At 43.3% G+C, this 23244-nt stretch overlaps 1 protein-coding gene and 1 pseudogene across 5 annotated transcripts in view; one reads left to right on the forward strand and one right to left on the reverse strand.

Annotated features, from left to right (window-relative positions):
• SHISA6 (shisa family member 6) overlaps window positions 1-23244 on the forward strand; it is a gene marked incomplete at both ends in the record, with an annotated part of 269709 nt that overhangs the window by 142750 nt on the left and 103715 nt on the right. The window lies entirely within an intron of this gene.
• LOC308568753 (large ribosomal subunit protein eL15 pseudogene) lies at window positions 313-896 on the reverse strand (annotated as a pseudogene). Its single transcript has one exon. The product of its transcript is annotated as a large ribosomal subunit protein eL15 pseudogene (transcript).

Genomic DNA, 23244 nt, shown 5'->3' on the forward strand with positions numbered 1-23244 from the left:
GACAATTTTTTTTCTTTATCTTTGAAGTCTGCTAGTTTTAGTAGGACATCCGAGTTGATCATTATGAGTACATTTTCCAGGTATCTGATGGGCTCTTTCAATATTTAAAGAAAGCTTTATTGCAACATACTTTTATATATATTATCTTCCCTGGCTTTGTTTTTCTTCTTAAAGGACCCCAGTTACAGATATGTTGTTTTTCTTTCCTGTCTTCCCATTCAACCACTTTCTATCTAGTTATTTTTGCTTTCATTAGTTTGGTTTTTTTACTGTTCTAAATTGTCTATTGGGTAAGAATTTTACAAACATTACTTATGTTAGCCATAGCAGCAGAGCTGGAGAGTACCGTGCCTTCTCCCAGATGCATGGGGAGAAACACCAATAGTGTGGTGGAGCCCGTGGCCCTTTCCAAGGCCATGGCTCTTGCATCTGCCTGTGTTTGTGGACCGGCTTGGTGATCCACTGGGTCTCAGGATTCCTTCTAACAGCCTTATGGAACGGATCAGTGAGGATACCCTCAAAGAATCGGCCTGTGGCATCTTCACCAACCCAGTAAGAACTCAGCACTCTCCGAGCCCCACAGTGGCGCCCGGCTGGCTCTTTGCACCAGACTGAAGGCCTGGAGCAAGCTTTAGCTGGTTATCACCATGATGGACAGGCTTCCCGGAGGTGCCACCCTTAGGAACAGGGCTTTTGCAGCTACTGTGGAGCAAAGGAATATGATTTATGACATAACTTTGCTTGGCCTCCTATCCCAGCTTGTGAGCTTTCTGGGGCCTGGTGGGGGTGGGCACATAGAGGTGGCGGTTCTGCCAGCATCTCGCCCTGAGAGCAAAGCGCATCACATCCAACCGCTGCTTCCTCCACAGCTCCTGGGGGTGCCTGTCAGCGCCCATCCTGCTCACCTGATGGCTGCGGCCAGACAGAAAGGAAGACACTCATTAGTTCATTTCTTATTCTCTTGATGCTTTCTTGCCTTTCATCAATGCCTTCGATAGGTTTTATTTCGACTCTGTTCGTCTTTTAGGCATCTTCTACATTAGTCTTCATTTTGTCTTTTTCTTTCATACATTTTCTGAGTTCGTTCAGTGAATTCTCTTTAAATTTCTATTTCTTTTTGTGCTATATGTTTTTAGTTTTTTTTTTAATTTCTTTTCAGGTTTTTGAAAATTAAATTATATTTTTTCCCATCACCGTTTTCCTCCTACTCCCTCTTCCACCTACACTCACCCCTCCCCACAACCACCACACTGTATTTTGGGGGGTTTTTAATAACTACAAATGTGTCTTTAAAGTTTTAAAATTTATTTTAGCATGCTGTATGCAGTTTCTTCTGCTTGATGGTTATTTTCATGTAGTGTAGAAGAAAGTTGTCCTCAATAGAAGGTTTGTGTTCTCGTCTTATGTTTTTTAGCAGGATATTCGTACATCTTTATTCACATTTCTTCTGGCCATTTTTTTATTTGGTGCATTGTAAGGTTCCTATTTTAATGGCAGCCTGTTCTTTTTTCTTTTGTTTTTAATTGGATTCTTTATTTTTATAAGCATTTTTATTACATTTATTGGGGTAACGTGACTTAAAACATATATAAGTTTTAGGTGCACAACTTTATAAGATGACATCTATACTCTATTGTGTGTTCACACCCAGGGGTTAGTCTCCTTCCTTTTCTATCAGTATAGAAAGTACAGTTTCTCTAATGGAATTTTATTATTATTATTATTATCATCATCACTAGAAAAGGGATATGTGTCCTCGGACGTTTCCCTCTTTTGTCTTACGGGACCCCAGGCCCCACTTCTGTGCTTCTTTCCCCTTCCCAGCCAATCTCCAAAGAGCTTCTCTCCCCTCCCTTTACCTTCTTCTTTTCCAGAAGCAGCGCTTTAGAAGGCTGGTGTGTTGGATTCATTTAGTCAGTACCTCGACCACCTAGGACACTTTTTCAGTGTTTTCTCACTTAGACCTGCTGCTATCTCCTTTCTTCTCTCTGTCATGTAATTTTTTGTTTGTTTGTTGTTTAAATATATCTTTATTGATTTCAGAGAGAGGAAGGGAGAGGGAGAGAGAGAGAAACATCAATGATGAGAGAGAGTCATGATCAGCTGCCTCCTGCAAACCCCCGACTGGGGATGGAGCCCGTAACCTGGGCATGTGACTTGACCGAGAATTAAACCACAATCTCCTAGATCCTAAGTTGATACTCAACCACTGAACCATGCCCAGCCAGGCTCTTTTGCATAGTTTTTTGTTTGTTTGTTGTTTTTTGTTGTGTGTTTTTTCCCTAGATTGTCCTTGTTTACAATAGGACTTGTGGCCGGTGTCAAAAGATAACTTGCTGAGACTTACTTTTCTATTCGAAGTAATTTAAAATCCGGGCATTTTATGTTTTCAGGTTATGCTAAGCACATAGCTAGAATACAGTAACAGGGCTGGAATTAAGAACAGAGCTGTGTGATTAGAAAGCTTTCAGTTGTGTGAGAGATGGAAAGGGTCCATGGGATATACAGGCATGTGGATAAAGCCACACATGTGAAGTAAAATCACATTTATCAGTCATAGTGTGTGGCCTTATGTGCAATGTAGTAATAATCGCTTCCTACTTTTGCTGCTGATGGTGGAAAACCCTAATTATTTATTATTAACTCTATTAATTGGGTGTAGGACTCAATATTGTAGCATTGACAAGCATGGAGTTACATGATCACCCCATTTTCCATTTTCCAAGAATGGCAGATGCAGGAGAACAGGGATCAGCACAACTTTTATGGAAATGTTGAACCATGTGGAAGGTGAGGGGTGTTAGCAGATGACGCAACTCTTCCTGCAAAGAACTAGACTCAACACTACTGCCAGTTTTCCATGCTCTGTGTTAACTCTCTATTTGCTTTCTTGAAACTTTCTGTTAGGGGATGTACTGACATGCGTGACTCCTGTCATCGTTATTTTTAGGCCAAATATCCTAAAGTCCATCACCTCTCTCAGCCCTTGTCTTCTTGATGAATTCCACTGATAGTCTTTAGCAAAGTAGTAGCATTGGGAGTGAGAAAGGGAGAAATCTGCCTGTATTTTCTGCCATTGCCTCAAACTCAGCAAGTCCTAAGTTGAATCTGCATCTTTCCTCCAAAACCGACTTCTATTTTTGATGAAAATTTGTTGACATAATTTTCTTCTAGTTGCCCATCTGGAAGTATGAGCAGCACTTTTGCTTGAATTTCTTATATATGCTTCCCTCATCCTTATTGTATTTATTTATCATCAACACGTGCTTTGAATCTTTCGTTCACTTTCCCAATACACACTTTCAAAAACTCACTTCCAGTTTAATTTAATAGCTGCTTAACTGAAATTTCTGTCTCTCCCTTCTTTGCCCTGTACCTTCCCACAGTCCGTTGCCATATTAATCCTTCTTCAACATCATTTTTCTCAAATCATACTCCTGCTCAGAATCTTAAAGTAGCTCCCCATTTCTCTGTTTCTTCAAGAAGCATTCAAGTTCCTCTGTGTTCCTGGTAATTCTTATTGCCCTCCACTCAGTTCAGACTGTATCTATTGGTAGCCTGCCAGGTCTACTTAACATTTCACAGAATGCACCATTTTTCTCTTTGCCTTCCTGAAACTTAAGATGTCTATCCTCCCACATTTTCACTTACTTTAAATCCCACTCACACTTTACAGCTCTAGATAAATCTTGGTTTTTTCCATGTACTTTAACCTCCAAAAGTTTTCCCCACATCCAAGTTCCCACATCAGGTGTGGTGGGGGGGGGGCTCTTCTTAATTTCTTGAGAGATCTATAATCTAAAAGTATGTACCTTCCTCCACCCCACCCCCCAATGTGGTAGAATAGGAACAGGGAAACCACAACAAGCTCTCTCAATTCAGAAAGGGGAAGAAGGGGAGGCACTTGCCAGGCACTGGTCCTTAGCAATTTTGAAATTTCTCTCAGCAGATATTGTGAGGAATCCCAATCTGGGTTGGGGAGTGTTCCTTGATTAGGCTGCAGTTCTGCTGTCTGGAGGGGCTTCCTTGTCCAGCGTTTGCCATGGCTCCTGGCTCCAGGAGGTTCTCCGTTTTCCATTATCTTCCTTGGCCATATCTGAAATGGATGTGGGGGAATATGTAATCCTTAGAACCTACACAGTTTTCTCAGCCCACTCACTTTTCATAAAATGTCAGAGGTCCAGGGATTGTTTTAAGTTCTGAAGAGCATCAGATTCCCTGTCCCTTTGGCAGGATGACTGTGTTAAACAGGAGGTTTCTTACCTATTTTATTCCTGTCAACTCCACTAGTAAACATATGCAGTTAGTCTTGAGATACATTCCTCAGAACTGCTGTTTCCTTTGCTTTCTGGTCTCATACCTCTTTTCCCACTTAATGGGAGGTGTTCTGAGTCTATCAGAATATGTGGGAGAACATACCCTTATGTTCTTTACTCTGAGTCACTTTATACAATTAAAATACTGACCTTCTCAGCTAATGTGGGAGGGGAAGAGGAGCATGGAAAGTGGTACATTAGCTCTTAAATTCTCCACTTTGATGTAATACATGTGACTTCCACTCATTTGTCATTGGTCAGTGCAGGTCACATGGACATGCTGAACTTCAAGAGAGCAAAGAAATGTATTCTTCTTGCACTGGAAGGAGAGCCAAATAAAATTGTGAATAGTATGGGGTGTGTCACTGCTGGGTGGAAACTGTAGACTACTACTATAAGGCACAGAAGCAAACCTCTGTAAACGAAGGAACAGTAGTGTCTATCAGAAGATGCCAGAAGGTGCAGTTTCTTCCTGTGGTCAGACAAATACTTGGAGTACTGGTAACTGCATCCTGTGGAGAGAATTGTGGTGCTCTGCCTGGGAGCTCTGAATTGGCTGCCTCACAGCCTCTCATCCTTTATCTTTGGTACCCTGAAGCAACTCCTTTGTGGAGAGAGAGAATTGAAAGAAAACTCATCCTATGTGGCTCACCCAGAGAGTAAATGCCCCTGAGAGACCATGCTTCTTGGTGGTTATGCTAATGCAACTAAGGCTTTATACAGCACCCTACTTAAAATGCACACTCGCCGGAATCGCTCCGCTTGTCAGGGTGATCGCTCCCAAGGCTCAGAGGTGACTGGAGAATGTCCAAAAGCCATCAGGGAACAATATGGAATGTCCAAAAGCCGGTCTTTGCACCTCTTACCTCTTCCCATGGATGCAGTTACTCTCTAGGAGTCACTGTGATGCAAAATGTGCTAAGAATCAGATTGTTTGTTTGTGTTGCAATTGGGAGGTTCAGGGGCCCTTTCTGGAAGCTTTACTAAGGGGGCACAACCAAACTGACTCCATTATTGATGAGAGGGATCTTGGAAGAGAGATCAAAGGTTCCGTGACCTCGCGTCAACAGCATGGGCTCAGGCTCTGGAAATGCCTGGGCAGAGCGGGCCTCGCCTGAGTTGAGGCTGTCATTCAGGTGGGGGTAGGCGTGCAGTGGCTGAGACAGGTGCTGAGGCTCAGCCAGCCTCTTTTTTCATTTAGATTCATAGGTTTCTCTTGTTTTATGGAACCTGACAGCGCTGGTTGTCGCTTTTCGTGGTTGACTACCCCCATAGTACCTAATTACAGAGGAGATTTTTTAAAGCAACAATGAACACATTTTCTAAATATGTTCTCAATCCGCTCCCTCCCTGGGTAATTGGAGGCAGAGAGAAAGGAGCCTGGGTAATATTCCCAGAGGCCTCTTGTCAATCAGTTCTGGGCAGGTTCCACTGGGGCCACTCAGAAGCACAGTCACCTGGAAACCCCAAGGCAGGGCCAGCAGGGAGAGTGCCCTGCAGTGCCGAGGCCACACCCAGGCACAGGAAGCTCTCACACCTGCTCTCACTCCTTCTCGTGAGCTAGGTAGGAAATTATACACTTCAGCCAGAGAAGCGGGGTGCTCTGTCAAAAGAAAAAGAAAAATATCAAGCAGCTTCTAGGGAGGTAAAAGCCAGACTCGGTATAATGCTCCTGGTGCAGGTGATACTGAGACTCTTTTTCTTTTGAATGAAAAGAGTAGGTACAAGAAGAATACATCTTTTTTATTAATTCATCTATTCATCCACTCCATTCATTCATTCATTCAGTCAGTCAGTCAGTCAGTCAATCAGTCATTCACTGCATTTGACTCTGTGCTAGACAATTGGCAGAATCAGTTGTCTAGAATCAATTGGAAGATTCAATTGGTGAGAATCTCGCTGGGCAGGGAATGGTACTGGGGAACCTGGAGCAAGGTCCTGATCTGGCCAACTGAAGACTGGAATGAGGTGAGGATAGTCCAGAGGCTTTGAGCCTCTGTATCCCAACTCCCTGCTGTTCCAGACACCAAATTGCTTCTAGTGCTCTCTCAGGGGAGGAAGAGGAAAAAAAATGAGTGTGGCTAACTCAGTTGGCTGTTTCTTTGTTTGGCCGGCCACCTCCATGTGTCTTCTCACTGCTTATATGGGCCTTGAACTCTACTGATTATAAGCTACAGGCCAGATGGTGATGGTCAGTGTGAGGCATGAGTCACAAGGACTTCCTATAAGAAAGTATTTTCTTATAAGAACCAAAAGATGCTCGAGGACACACAATAATGCCCCATTGCACTACTACACACACACACACACACACACACACTGAGCAGAAGGCAATTTAAACTCTGCCCCTCAACTCTCCTTTTGGAAAATCACACTGAAGTTGTGAGTCATTTTATAGCACAAAAACGATGACCTCACCTGTGGGCTCATTTATCATTTCCATCTGTTCCCCCCACAGCTACAAGGGGCCGTGAAGCCCCTCCCACAAAAATCCCTGAGCTGCATAACGCTCCTCTTCTCAATGTGGAACTCCCTTTATGTGAGAAGAGGGAGCATCTGCCTCCCCTCTCCCCCACTTTTTGCACAAGAGCAATCTGACTAAATCCCTCCTTTTATGGACCCTCTGTCCACCTTTATCTGCACAGGAAGACTGTGGTTTTCAACTCCAGTTGCCCATCAGACTCACCAAAACCTAAAAACTATGTGCAGATGAAAGGCTCCACCCAAGACCTCCTGAATCATAGCCTATGGAAGTGCCCACCTATAATTCTGACAAGCTTCCAGGGGGTTCTGATACGCAGCTGCGGTCAGTGCTTCTCAAACTCTCATGTGAGTCACATGCGGATGTAAAAATTAAGATCCTCATTCAGTAGATGTGGGTGGGCCTATGACACAGCATTTCTGACAAGTCCCTGGGGTTGCTGCTGGTCCAGGAGCAAACTTTAGGTAACAAAGGTGTAGACTCTCAGCCCTGGGTACACATCAGAAGGATCTGGGGAGGTTTTAAGCATTGTGTTGCTCAGGCTATATCCCCAACCAAGTCATAGTTTCTGGGGCTGTGACCCAGACATTGGTAGCTTCTAAAGCTACTCAGGTGGTAATTTTGTGTGGGCCCAGCTGAGAACTGCTGGTCCAGGAGCTGTTTCCAACCGGAGTGGTTCTGTGATTCGACTTTCTGTCATTTTATACCCCAGCTATTCTTAAGAACCCTAAAGAATTAGCATCCTGTTTCCCTCCCTCTTCCACCTCCTTCAGCATCATCAGTACCTCTGAGCTTGTGTGCACAGCATTGCTCAGAATGTGTTTGCCCGCCTGTTGGCACGCCTGGCTCCTCCTTGTCATTTATTTCGTTGTTTCTTGACTATGTAAGGACCTCACCTCCCCAGACCATGATAGGCACTGCAGTTCTAGATAACTCCTCTGCTCCTCCAGCAGCTCATGAGATTGACTGTTATAATCTTTAGTATATTGTGCATAATTTGTTGATTTTTCTAGTCTGTTTCCCTCACTAGACAGTGAGCTCCTTGTGAGTGGGAGTGGCTTGCCCGCCTCTCAATCTACATCCTCTTGCAAAATGTTCAGAACATAGCAGAAGCTCAAACAACATTGTTGAATCAATGGTTCCTCTCTCTCTCTCTCTCTCTCTCTCTCTCTCTCTCTCTCTCTTTTTTCTGGTTTCTCTATTGGGTTGCATGAAATACACAGAGACTGATCTGTTTTATCATGATTCTGATTGGCAGCATATTTGCTAAAAGCGGTCCATACCCAATGAGTGTATAATTGGAATACCCAGTCCTTCCAAAACCCTGTCAATCATTCTGCTGTTAAATAGGCACAGGTGATTGGTTCTAATCAAGATCATTAGGGTTGTTCTGGAAAGATCCTGCTGCCATATGTAGATAATTATGGCAGTAGTCTAAATTTTGGACGTTAGCCAGTCTAAATAGCATTAGCATGAGGAATTTTCGTGGAACAAAAGGAGAGGGATGGCATCGTATTTGGACATAAATAATAATAGCTAGCACTTATATTACATTTTCCATGTGCCAGGCACTTCTCTAAGTAGTTTATGTATATTAACTCATTTACTCAACATAACAGCCCTGTGAGAGAAGTGCTGTTACTACCTGAATTGTATAGGTGAGGAAACTAAGGCACAGAGAGATTAGGCAACTTGGCCAAGGTTATACAGCTGGTGGAGTCTCTGTTGGGAGCAGGTAGACTAGCTTCAGGTCTGTGCTCTTCACTCTCAGTATGGCTATTAACATCCCCCATAGTTCATGTGTTAGTAAATTAGTAAGATACCTGACTTGAACCCTGGAAGCAGAATGGGCCATTAGGGTTCTCCATCTTATTAGAGTAGCAATCCTCAAATTTTAGGTATATCCAGTTCATTGTTTTCTCTATCAAATCCACACATGCATACAGACATACCCACCTCTCAGGAAAGAGAGACTTAGGAACCGTCCAAAGGGCAAATTATTTATATATGAAAAAAAAAAAATTATTCAGAATGAGAACAATGCTGTTGTTTTTCTAGACTTGTATTTGCTTTTGGATGTAAGAGTGGAATGCTAGAATCAGAAGGTCTCCTGATGGTTTCTGAGTCTAAAATACTCCTGTAAATAATACCACTCTTTGGCCTTATAAGATGGCTCTTTTGGGAGTCAACCAGTAACCTAAGGCCCCCTCCTGTGCTCTCTGGGCTGCATCCAATCCCCTTTCTCCAGGAAGAAGATTAAAGTGAGGGTTCTGCTCATACATTTAAGGACCTTCTTGTGATATAACTTTGCCCTCATTCCTGAGTTTTTCATTTTTTTGGTGAACCATTTCCTTGGTGACCTCACCAAGGTTGAAAAAGGAAGACTTGGAATCTCTATTATTGCATAGCCATTTCTTCCGAGATGTGGTCTCTCTGGCATCTATAAACAAATAGGGCCTGCTGTTCCCAGACCAGATAGACACACTGCCTCTTCCCAAGTCTGAGGTTAGTGGGAGAATCTAGGAGCTGATTTTTCTTTAACAAAATTCTCTACGGCGGACTCTTCTGTGAAAGAAAAGTATCCAGCAAGGTAAGGGCTTCACAATAGCTTCTAGGTCCCCAGTCCTTTGTATGCCACGTGGGAAACCATTAGAACTTAATTCTCAAAGTGTGGCCCCCATACCACCTGCAGCAGCATTACCTGGAAGCTTGTTAGAAATGCAAATTCTTGGGCTCCACTCTGGACTTACTGAACCAGAAACTTTGGGGTGGGGCTCAACAATGTGTGTTCTGATAAGCATAGCCCAATTTGAGAGCCACTGTCATGAAAAATTAAGATATAGAACGTTTCTTAATGTATGACTTCACCCAAATAGGTTGATACAAGGGATACGTCCTCTCAGTATTATGTCCTCAATGGACATCTCAGCTGATGTTACCCAGAAATGGAGTTCTGTAGTAGGCACGAAGCTTCAGTCAGACTGTAAGGAGCTGGACATAAACTGCCAGGAAATTGAAGCCATCCATTCATTACTGACCCCAGAAAAATATCTCTCCAGTGTTTAAACCATTATTGGCCCATTGATCAAGGCAGGTGGGATGTAGTTGAGGCTGATGGTTCTTACTGTGAAGATCCCAGCTGTTTTCCTTGCTCATGGCTGCCTTATTGAAGCTGTAATAATAAAACTGTGAAAATTCTGAAAGCTAATTCAACCCACTGACTTTAATCGGCCAGGGTGATAGGACGCACTGGGAGTTATAAAGACTGGGTTTTGGTCAAGCTCGAATGTTATTACTTTCGACTGGGGACATCACAAGACTCACAGAGCAAATGGAGCAGGCACACTGTAATCTTTAAAATTAGTTACAAAGATCAAAACATAGAAAAGCTGGAGTGATTTTTTCCGAGCATAAAAATTGATCCTTTCAGAAAGAATTAATTTGATAAAGTTACTCATTAGACCCAGGTTATCATTGTGTCATTATAGCTACAGTGTCTGAAATAACTTTAGCTTTTCTTCTTGAAGAAGGGAGTACAAATTCCAAAAGTTACACATGTAATTAGGTCAGAAAGTAACTAACTTCCCTTTGCAATATTGTTCTATGGAGAATACTGATTCTAATTATCTCAAAAAAAATTGGACATGGGTTTACATGCTGGATTACAGATAAAATAGAAGGTCATCAAACTCAAGAGGATCCATAGTTCCAGGTTCATGAAGCTATTGTACAGCATTATCATTGTTAGTAACTGACAATGTCATGTGTCTATTTGAGAAAATCAGGAGTTCTTGGGGTACCATCCCAACCACATATGGATAATATCATTAAGGATCAGAATCCATGCTCCCTTGGATGCCATCATCCCAATTTACCTTAGTAGGCCATTGTTGGTATGACTTAATGTGTTGCTTTTGATACACATATCTTTGATCATATTATTTTCTCTAAGTCCAGGAGCACCCAAATGAAAGGTTTAGATGGTGCTGGAAGCAAAGTGGTAAGAGCTCATAGGTGTCACAGAATTCTTAATGTTGGTGGAAGACTTCAGCTCTCCTCATCACCTTTCATTGGCAATAGACACTGCCGTGGGTTAAGACACAGACACCTTGCAGTTTTCCAGGAGTCTAAGAACTATCCCTGATCCTTAGACCTTCCTTTAAACAAGCCTTGACTCCCTGAAGCTGCAGTTTATAGGGTCAGACAAGTTGGCTCTGACCTCACCTTTCCGGTGTTAATACCCCAGTCAACACCCTCAGAGGAAGTTGGATGACTACCCAATATCCTGAAGCAATATCAGTTCTTGAGCATCGCTTTTTAGTCTTTGACCTATGTTTGCTTTAATTCTCATAACAATTCTACAAGTTAGGTCCTAGGATGTCCCTGGTGCAGTCCAGGAAAGGGAAGCTATTAAGTGGCAGAGCTAGAATTTGAGCTTGGGTCCAATTAGAGTTAGTGGTAGAGTAAGATCTAACTCTAAAGTCCAGCTTCTTCCCTGACCCTTGCTAGGAAAGTGGGCCACCCTGATCAACGGTCCTCTAGTAACCTGGACATCTTGCAGATGGATGCTAACCAGTCTTCCTCAGTGCATCCATTAGGTCCAGCATGCCTCTACAGTCACTACTCCAGTCTGGTGGGCTCCAGGAGTACTTTAGGTGGTGGTGGCCCATTGACCTGCAGCATTAAGGTCACCTGTGAACAGGTTGGAAATACAAATTCTCAGGTCCCACCCCAGGCCTGCTGAATCAGAAACTCTGGGGAGGGGCCCAGCAATCTTGTTTTTAGCAGGTGGTCCAGGTGGTTCTCATGTGTAAGCAAGGCCTGAGAACCACTGGTCTATCTAACGTATTCCATTGTATAGACTGACGTTGCTCTATTTAGTCTCTCCTGTTCTCTTCCTCACTAATTTTCATTCATGAATTTTAAACATTTCTTAGATAGGTTTTGAAGGCCCCCTTAGTGGTTTTTAATTTGCCAAAATCACCTCTAATTCACCAAGAATATCGTAGACCCCCACCAAGCCAGACCTGGAGAATCCTGGGGGCAACTCCTCTTTCCTCACCTTGCCTCTCTGACCTTGCTAGGTGATTAGCATCTTCTAGGTTCCCAGAGCTTTATCCATCACCCACATCACCCGGGATTCCAATGGATGTGTTCAGATGGTCTCCAGACTTTCTGGGATGCAGCGACTTAAAAAAAAACACCAACTCTGCCTCTCCCTTCCGTTTTCCCGAACTATTGCATGCCTACCATTGTCTGACTCCCTTTTGGAAAGGGTCTGTGATGTGTGGTTTTTAGCTTCTTTCTCCAAAAGGACATTGGAGAAGATAAGAAAAAGGTTGTGTCTGAATATGTGAGGCTATTGCTTATTAACAGCAAGCTGTGGTGGAAGGATCAGCTTTGGAGACCTGTGGGACTGGATTTAAATACCGTTCCCACTCTGCTAGCTTTGAGACCTTGGGAAATAAATTATTTAAAATCTCTGAACTTTAAGTTTTGCATCTTTAATATCGACAAAATAATATCGCACGAGGCTGTTGGGAGAATTATATGATTTATGAGAATGAAGTGCCTAGCAGGGTGATTGGCGTATTGTAGTATAGTGTTTTAGAATTTTTAAAGTAAAGCACGATTTTGAGGGAAATTTAGACTTTTATAAACTTGCTTTGTTGTTTTATGTTCTGTACATTCCACAAGCCCAACCTTGTGCACTGTGCCCATTCCATTGCTCTTAGGATACTTTGCAGGAAGGATGCAGAAAGCACTAGAAACTGGGACTGTGAAGAGTGGGTAACAGCAATGTAGGCAGATTATGGTGTGATTGGAAGTCACTTTCTAGCAAACAGAGAGAGGGCTGTGTGGTAATGAGGAGCCTGCCAGGGATGTCACAACACAAAGGGGTAACTGGGGGGAGGCAGGACTGGGCTACGCCTCACCTCCTTCCAAGCCACGAGAGCCTGCAGGGTCTGGTTCCCCTCCTCTTGGCTCTCTCCACTCCCGGTTCTGCAGATAAGCAGCAGTGCATGTTCAAATGACTGAGTGAAAGAGAATGAATGAATGAATGAATGAATGAATGAATGCACTTTGACTCTGTATCCCGCAGGCCGCTGTCCCCTTCCACTGTCCCATTCTATATCTACCACCACCAATCACCTTAACTCTGCTCAGGCTTTCAGTAACACCCCCTTTTCAGCTGGGATTGTTTTGAGCTGCAAGTAACAGAAAACCTGGCTTAAACTAGGAGGAGTTTTTTTGTCTCACAAAACAAGAGGTCTGTCCGTTCCCTCATGGTTGCTTGCTGGCAGGAAAATCCTGGCTGTCATATCGTCCAGGCATTTGAGGGCAGAAGAGGAAGGACAGAGGAAGAATAGTGCCACCAGACACCCACTTCTGCTCTGTGTCCCTTCTCTACTGCTGCTTAGCAAACTGTCTCAAAACTGGGGCATGGACCACCGCCATTTATTTAACAAACATCTCCTGGGGAGGCGGTTTGGGCTGGCTCAGCAGGACAGGTCTTCTGTCTGTGGGGTTTTCTGGTGTGTCAGCAGGGGGGTCAGCCTCCGTGGGTGGGCGCCTGGCCTGTTCTGCCGGCCCCGGCAGCGTGTCCGGGAGAGCGCAGAGGCACGCTGGGCCTCGTGAGTCCTGGCCTCAGAGCCCGGCCAGCATCCCTTGGCTTCATTCTGTTGGCCAAAGCAGGTCACAAGACCAGTTTGGCTTCCGAAGCTGGAAAGACAGACCCCCATCTCCTGCTGGGAGCAGCCGCGCAGTCACCACGAAAGGCCAGCAGACGGGGAGGGCTGGAGGGGCAGGCGCCCCGCTCTGCAGGCCCGCTGGCCGGCCGCCTTCACTTGGCTCCCCCCTCCCTCTCTCCTCCTCACCTTCCTCCTCTCTCCTCCGCCTCTCCTGTTCCTGTCCCTCTTTTTGTTTTTTGTGAGCTTTACCAGCCCGTATAAAAGCCAGACGGCCGCGGGAAAGGCTCTGGGAGAGTGTTGGCATAAGCCGCTTTAGAGCACCCACGTACCGTCTAACCCTCACCGCTGGGTTTGGGAGCAGGCTTCCTGGCACCCCTGATAGGCTGTCAGAAACCTTGGCCCTGATGCAGCCCTGTTGGCACATCCTTAGAGGGATTCCTTTGACCCAGGCCGCCCTCAGAATGGCTTTGGGCTCCTGCTGAGGTGTGACAGGAAGGTGAGTGATACAGAAAACATGCCTTCTCTCCCTGCCCCTCCCCGCCATTGAGATGTCAGCCGGTGCAAACTCTTTCGAGTGCAAGGGGCCGCCCTGCTTCCCCGTCATTTCCCCAGCTCTCCTCAGAAGCACGCTCTGTGAGAGGTACGAAAGGAGACCTTCGAAACCTGCCTATAATAACTCCCCCCAAGGACCTTTACCTGAAACCCAGAGGATTTGTAAATGGCACGTAGGTAAATATCATTCTGATGCAGAAACCTGCTGGCTGCGTCGGCACTGCAGTGGTTATATATGTTCTCCAGGGATAAAGAAGGTTATTACTCTTACAAGTGGACAATAGTGGGTGAACTCATAAAATAACAGTGAGCGTTTATTGAGCGTTTATTATGTGCCTGGTAGCGTGTGAAGCATTTTACATCAAGTTTCATCCTCAAACAAGCCCTCGAAACAGGAAAATCCCCATTTTACATATGAGGAAACTGAGGCACCAAGTGGTTAGGTGTCTTCTCCGATGACACTTGGAGTATCAGGATTCAAACTCATCTGTGTCTGACCTTGCCCCTAACCATTAGAACAAATTATGTTCTGTTTATCCATAATCCTCGGCACGAAAGTAATTACAGTAAGCCTAGGACATAATTTATGCCTTGAGAGTGTAGCTGACAGTCTTGACTGGCTGAGCCTAGGCCCTGACGAGAGCCGAAACAATTAAAACCCAGATGAATGCGCAGTTCCTCACAGGCCCTAATGGCCACGGTGTCACTTAATGAAGTAGAATATATCACTTTAGCCAGATAATTATTGATTACATGAAAGGTGTAAACAAAATCTTTATTAATGAAGTTGTTCATTAGCTATGTCATTTATGTATATTAAACTTCATTTACAGGCCTGGAGTTTGTTGTGGGTTTTGCTATAGTTTATTGTTTGCTTTTGTGCTATAGGATTTTGGTCTCGTCTAACAGATGAGCGTTTCCCAAACTGGGTTCAGCAGAATATTAGCTCTGTTGTGTGTTCTAGGTGTCCCGTGAACAAGAGAGTCCCACACAGTCAAATACATCTGGAAAAGGCAGGGCACATTAACGTCTAGAGTGTGTTTGTTTACTGCAAAACTTATCGGAGCCGTTTTGATATTGTAATCTGCATTGTGGATCTACAAATGGCCGTAGAGTCTGACTTGTTGGCTGTATTTACTGAACGATGGGAAATGCTGACGTTCGGCTGCTGGTCAACCCGATCTCATTGTGGGCTGGTCAGAGGCCAGAGTTCATGAATGTTAGCAAAACTTTATAGATCTCCAGTTCCACTTACGAACATCATAATGTCCCGTGTGTTTTAAAGTACTTTCCCCCTGTTCTTCGCAAAACCTTTCTGAGTGAACATTTCTCTTAAAAGTTTAGGACTCCCTGTGTTTATTTACCTAAAGACAAATAAAAACATAATTCATGTGTTGGCTTTTAAACACCAAACACTGTCACATAGTTCACAGACTCAAATAGCACAGCTGAAGATCCAGGCTCAGAAACTGTCCAGGAGGCAAGGGAAGGTAGGGGCAGAACTGCAGCTGTAACATAGCTCACGGAGAGTGTGGCCTGGCACAGGTTTTGCCACAGCTGCCTCTTTGCCATGACCACTGGCCCCAGAAGGAGTTGACACTGCCACCACCTAAATAATGCTCAGTGGTCACTTGCTTTATAGTGAGCAAAATGGTTGCTTTGCTCTAGAGTCAGAGTCTTGAGCAAGATCAGTCCATTGGCTAAGCTTGACCACCTGCGAGCTCACTGCCAGGACACCGAGAGAGGGACTATCTAACCCTCCTCAACTTCCATAGGAGGCAAGATTCTGTCTCTTCCTCTCCTGGGGTTTCTCCTCATGTAGTAAGGGGGTTCAGAAGGCATTTTAGGGTCAATTTGGTTAGCCTGAACTACTCAAGGACCACAAATTATCGTTGGCAGGGCTAAACCCCATATCTTCTCGCTCCCAGTCTCCTAGACATGTTCACGATTTTACATTTTCTCGTATAAGTGTGTTTGGCCTTTTAATGAACCCTGATTCTCTCCCATTTACCGTGCACTGTGGCAGGTTCCTCTATCTCTCCTTTTTTGAGATTTTATGATTAAATGTTTCCATGTAGCATTTTTCTGGTGATAAAGCACTGTGTTAAGAACATTGTTTTCACAATGAAATTTTAGAGAGCCTCCAAGTTAAAATGAAGATTACTATCAGAAGTACCCTGCAGATTCAGCATAGAGGCATGGTTGGAAAAGATAATTTGCTTAACAAAAAGAGAGAGGAAATAGCAGCACCAAGGGAATGTCTCAGGCCCCATTGATGTCCAGTTAAACTTTATTATATAAACCAAAGGTGGGGCTGTATAAGTCCAGGGCTTGCAGCCCGTCATGTGACTCTAGAACCTGGCTGCTTCAGCACTGCCTAATCCTACGCTGCAGGCGATTTCCATACACTACCTTGTGTGCAGCACCAAGATGCAATAAGGCCATGAGGGAGGAAGAAAGGAGGCTTTGAGAGCCTGTTCAAGGCTGATATCCATCTAAAAAAACAGAGGGAAAGTACCTTTCTCTCAGAAAGACTTTCTGTCTTCCCCCGTTGTTCCGATTGTTGCCCGAGTGCAAGCAAAGAGAGGGGTTACAGATTCCAGTTAGGTGGCAAATGAGTATCTTCGCCAGAGTTCTCTACAAAATTGAGCTTGAGGAAAATTCTTAGGTATTAGCAGCCTATAGGAAGTACACGTCTGGGACGGGAATGCGAGAAGGGACAGGGTAGATAAAACAGGAGTCAGGAAAGGCAAGGAGCACATTAAAAGGGATTATATCACAACTTTTATAACAAGCACAGTTGGTTGCTCAGTCTTTCAGGATGTCTTCAGAGATGCTGTTTGAAACCACTGCATGTTTTAATAGTCCATCCTAGAGAAGGAAGGGGGAAGAATTTTCATGCTAGCTCTCGTCTGTCTTTGATTAAAGTTGTCCCCTGTGATATCAACTCTCCTGCATCTGGTTTTACCTCCTAGGCCCTCCAGTGACCACCTAGGAAACCAGATCTTTGGCCCCTAGAAAGGCAGCATCCATGACATGAGCCACAATACTCAGGCTGAGCTCGTTATGCAAGTGGGCCAGTGGCACTTCCTATCTTCCACTTCGCTGGGCCAGCTGGGAAAGACATGCACATGTCAAAGAGCCCCCCAGTATCTCAGCCTCAGTAGCAACAGGAAAGCCCAGGATGAGAGGCAACAAGCATGCACAGCAAGGCAAACATGACATGCCTGTGAGTGACATGAGGGACTTAGAGAAAGCCCTGCAGAGACCCTAGTAAACTGAACAAGTAGATATCCAGAAGGAAGGCACAGAGATGGAAACATTTCTTTTGTATCTACAGAATGCATTGGGGCTAGGAGATCTTCATGGAAATTTTAAGTGCTATCAACAGAAAAACATGAGCAAGGGTATCTGGAGAGATAAATAAACTGAGTTCTGTACACAGAGGTAACCTGAAAACACTTCACTATGCACACAAACAGTTTCTGGATAGAATACAAAGAAATTAAGATGTGTGGCTGGATTCAAAGAAAGGAAGGAGAAACTACTGGTTTTGTACTTATTCTGGGAGGATGGAAAATAGTGTTTTCTTTTGTTTTTGCCAATAACCTAGGGGATTGGTTTTTTTTTGTCTCACACAGAGAAAGAACACAAAGCATTAGGCATGGGCAGAGTGGGCAGAGAGACCTTAAAGAACTGTATTCCTTGTACAGTGGGAAGAAATGTAGACCCATGAGCACAAGGCAGTGACAAGGGAAATGTTCTCTCACTGCTTGCATTTGGTTGGGGAAAAGTTTCTTCTGAAAAATCAAAACCAGTATTTCATTTCTTAGAAGTTTGAAGTGTGATTTTATATTACTGTAGAAGTACAGGAAACCATCAAAGTTAAACTATATCATAAAACATATAAAAATTGATCTTTATATAGTGATTAACCTAGAATGCTCAGTAGGTGCAAAAAACAAATGTAGTGGAAAGACAAACCACAATATTTCTGAAGGAAAAAGGAACATCCCACAAAAGATCAGCTCATCCTACAGCCACACAGTCTGATAATTGTACTTCCAGAACCTGAACAGAATAATTTGAAACACACACACACACACATACATATATGTGCTATTAAAATTATAGCAAATATAAAGAAAAAGGGTTTATCCAAATAAATATTAAAATCTAATGAAAAAAGAACAGGTAACTTTGAGAAAAAAAAATACAACTTCTAAACAAGAAAAAGTAGTAAGTGAAATTAAAAGTGGAAAGGGTAAATAATAGATTAAACACCACCAAAGAGAGAATTAGTAGAATGGAAAAGAATTTTGAGGAAATTATACAGAATGCCAAGAAAATGGGAAGTATAACTAATATTAGATATATGTTCCAGAAAGAAAAGCTATAGAGAGAATATGGGAGAAACAGTATTTGAGTAGATAGTGATAAAATGTTTTCCAACATTGATGAATGACTTGAATCCACAGATTCAAGAAACACAGTGACCTTCAAGCAGGTGAAATAATCAAAATACAGAATCACAGGTAGCATTTTAAAGCAGATAGAATATAATGACACATACCTTACACAGAAACAAATTTAAACTGGTAGACTTCTCACACTCATAATTATGGCAGGTAAGGCTGTGATGAAACAAAATAACATTAAATTAAGAGTGTATAACCAGACTTCCAGGTGGCATAGGTAAACATAGGTACTCGCCTCTTCCCATAACCACATCAAAATTACAACTAAACTACAGAATAACCATCATTCAGAACTGCCTGAAATCTAACTGTACAGAAGTCCTACAACTAAGGATATAAAGAAGAAGCCACATCAAAACTGGTAGGAGGGGAAGAGACATGGAATGGGCTGGTCACACACCCATGTGTGGTGGATAAAAATCGGGAAGAATATCACTGCTGTGACGGTCCCCCCTTAGGAGCCAGGGGACCCACACCAGGCCCTTCATCCCAGGGTTCGAAGACCAGGAAGAGAAGTCTCCATAACTTCTGGATGTAAAAACCAGCAGGGATTGAGGCTGAGGTTAACAGAGGGCTGTTAGAGTCCCAGGCAGTCCCTCTTAAAGGGCCCCATGCAGTGGTGCACAGACTTACTCAGATTCACTCCCTCTGAACTCTAGTGCCAGGGCAGATACTAGAAAGGTCCCAAAGACATACTGGGAGAAAGTGAAGTGTCCAGCATCAGGGCAAGAGCTGAGAGACAGCTTTCTCCCAGAAGGAAGTGCTGGCAGAAGCCATTGTTCTTTTGATGAGCCATCCCCCCACAGAGCCAGTAGGTGGATGCCATCTTTGAGAATCCATCAACATGGTTCATACTGTTTTCCCCAACCCTGTAATTCCCTGAGACCCCACCCCACCCAACTTTCAGGCCCAACCAAGCTGTTTCCAGTGGCTTTTCCACATGAACATGTGTCTTGGCTTATGCTTCAAATTTTCCTAAATTTCTCAAACAAGCAGCATCTTACCTCAGCATTCCCTGTACTGTATCTAAGTGACTCTATGTCTAGCACTAGCAGCTGCTGGCCTTGATTCACAGTTTGGCCTCTCCTGGGTACCTCCAAACCCAGCAAAATAAGCAGCCCTTTGCAAATTGCTTTGTAGGTAATGCAGAGGGGCCCCAGGCAGAACACAGGCAGCGGCTGACCTTGGCCTGCACATCTTGGGAGGCCCCAGAGCCAGTGCACCCACCCAGTGGACAGCTTCAGACTATGCTGAAGCTTCACCACCCAACCAGCCTCGCTGAAGTAAGTCTTGCTCTGTGGTGTGGGCCTCTGCACAGCTGATTCTCCACAGTGGTCAGAGGTCGTTGGTCAGTCGTCACAGCCAGTCCTTGTAGCTGATCAGCCTGGGGGTAAATCCCTCCCATTGAAGTTCCAGCAGCAATCAAGACTCAACTACAAAAGGAGGGTGTACACAGTTCACATGGGGGGGTGGCGCATCTCAGGTTCCCAGCTTGGGTGATCATGCAGACTGTGTCAAGGGACCCTACAGAACACTTCCTACATTAGGCCTCTCAATCAAAACTGGGGGAGGTAAATGCTGTACCTATACATAGAAACAAACACAGGGAGGCTGCCAAAATGAAAAGACAAAGAAACATGTCCCAAATGAAAGAACAGAACAAACTTCAGAGAAAGAGCTAAACTAAATGGAGACAAGCAATCTACCAGATGCAGCGTTCAAAACACTGGTTATAAGGATGCTCAGGGAACTTAGTGAGAACCTCAAAAGCATAAAAAAGAAGCAGTCATTAGTGAAGGATACACTAACTGAAATGAAGAATAAATTACAGGGAATCAGCAGTAGAGCAGATGAAGCAGAGAATCAAACCATCAATTTGGAAGATAAGGAAGCAAAAACACCCAATCAGAACAGCGAAAAGAAAAAAATGAATCCAAAAAATGAGGAGAGTGAAAGGAGCCTCTGGGACAACATCAGGCATCACGGGGAAGGGGAAGAGAGTAAGGAATTGAAAACCTATTTGAAAAAATAATGACAGAAAACTTTCCTAACTTGGTGAAAGAACTAGACATACAAGTCCAGGAAGCCCAGATTGTCCCAAAGATGAACCTACACCAAGAAACATAATTAAAATGCAAATGATTAAATACAAAGAGAGCATCTTAAAAGCAGCAAGAAAAAAGCAGTTTGGTACCTACAAGGGAGCTCCCATAAGACTGTCAGCTGATTTCTCAACAGACACTTTGCAGACCAGAAGGGATGGGCAAGAAATATTCAAAGTGATGAAAAGCAAGGACCTACAACCAAGATTACTCTACCCAGCAAGGCTATCATTTGGAATTGAAGGTCAGATAAAGAGCTTCCCAGACAAGACAAAACAAAAGGAGCTTATCACCCCCAAATCAGTGTTACATGAAATGTTAAAGGGTTTTCTTTAAGAAGAAGAAAAGGGGGGGATAAAAATAGGAACAATAAAATGGCAATAAATACTTATCTATTAACAATTGAATTAAAAAAACAAAACAAAATAAATGAACAAGCAGAACAGAAATAGACTCATAGACACAGAAATTATTTTTACAGTTGCTGATGAGAGGGGAATTGGAGGGATGGGTGAAAAAAGTGAAGGGAGTAAGAAGTACAAATTGATAGTTACAGAATAGTCATGGGGATGAAAGTACAGCATCAGGAATATAGCCAATATATTCTAATAACTACGTATCGTGTCAGATAGGTAAGAGATTAATCAGAATGATCCCTTAGTAAATTATGCAATAGCTAATCACTGGGGTGTACACCTGAAAGTAATATAATAATGTATGTCAACTGTTATTGAAAAATAAAAATGATTCAAAAATAAAATAAATAATAAAAAATTTTAAAAAGAGTGTATAACCAGCTAAACTACCATTTAGGAGGTAAGACAAAATACATATATGTTTGTACAAATAAAGACGAAGAAATCTACCTCTGTTCTCATAAATAAATCTCAAAACACAATGCTGATTGAGAAAAGCCAGCTCCAACAAGATATGTACAATATTTTTGACATAAAACTAAAAAGCCCAACACCGAAGTATCTACTAGTCATATGTTTAAATTAAAAAGCAATATTGAGAAAAACACAGCCACATTTAAGATAGTAGTCACTGCTGGGTGGCATAGAAGAGAAGCAGAAGAAATGGGAAAGGCAGTAGGACTTTAGCTATAACTGCAATATTTTACATCTCTTTTTAATAAAATAAAAATCTGGAGGAAAATGGCAAAATATTAACATCTGTTAAATCTAGATTGAGGCACATGGTGTCTGTTATTTTACTTCTGTACTTTCTATGTGCTTGAAATATTTCACAGTAATTTTTTAAAAGGAATAAATCTACATCAGATAGCCTAGAAAAGGAAAGAAGAGGGACAGGAGGAGAGAGGGAGGGAGGGAGGGAGGGAGGGAGGCAGGGAGGGAGGCAGGGAGGGAGGGAGGGAGAGAAGAAGTGTCACATCATGGTGAGCTCTTGAGGGTGATTTGAAACAAACAAGGTAGGACACACCCTTTTAGAAAGGGAGTCCTTTCGAATATAAATGGGAGAAGTGACTGAGAACCAAGTGTCAAATCTAGGTCCTACTCCCAGGTTCTACCGCAAAGCAACTATGTCAACACTTGTACAGACCTCCCCTCCCTGACTCTCAGTTTCCTTATCTTTTCATTAATTGGGTCAGAACTAGTTAATCAACAAGATCCTTTCCATTTCCAGCACTGTTTTGTTTCGCCTCCTTCAGTTTTTCAGATGGCCACATTTTCAGGCATGAAAATTGCTTTCTCTAATGCAACCATGATGGTAAGGACTCCTTTGGCAAGCGTGAAGTGACAGAATTCAGCCCAAACTGGTGTAAGGAGAGTGAAAAATTATTGGTTTGTGTAAGATGAAAAAGTCAGGGCTAGGTCTAGCTTGAGACATGCTAGATTTGGGGTTCATAAATACTATCACGTGCCCCAGGTAATTTGTTTAATCTTCTCCAGTTGGTCTTTGGTCACACTGGCTTCCTCCTCACACTTCATGTGAAGGGCCAGATGGTCTCTGTAGCCAGATGGTGAAGGCAGCTCCAGCCCTTAAACCCTCTTAAGTTTTCTGTACTGCAAGAAAAACAAGATCTCGTTCCCTGTCGCCCTAGTGAAATACTCATTAGCTTTCACAGAGTTCTAGGCGATACAGCGGGCCACTCACTGTGGATGGGGAGTGCTGTGCACTGGTGACCTTGAGCTCTGAACATGCTACCCCCAGGGACACAGCTTCATCGCAGCCACACAGACTTAGGAGCAGGGGTGGGTGTCATTCCCCAATGAGGAACCAGGAGGTGGTTGCCAGAAAGAGTAGGAAAAGATACTAGAATGGCAGAAACAGATGCCCACTACGGGCAACCAACGAAATTACAGTAGTGATTTCCCAATAAGCACAGTCCTAGAATTGTAGTCTCTTTTTAAACAGAATGACAAAAGGCAAAAGGGAAATGTTAATAGTGAGGCGCATTTTAAGCATAAAAAGAGACCATGTAAGGAAAAACACAAAACACGTATTGGCTTCCAAATCCCAGTATTCATGACCTAGGCAGAGGCTGATTTTGCTGGAAAGATGCCTTTTTAGTCAAATGAGTTCTAATTAGACTAAAAGGTAATAATCATGGAAAAAAATGGGCATCAGATGGTCCCCAACGGTAAAAGTGAAAAGTGA

This window comes from Miniopterus schreibersii (assembly GCF_964146895.1).
Source record: "Miniopterus schreibersii genome assembly, chromosome: 16".
NCBI lineage: Eukaryota > Metazoa > Chordata > Mammalia > Chiroptera > Miniopteridae > Miniopterus > Miniopterus schreibersii.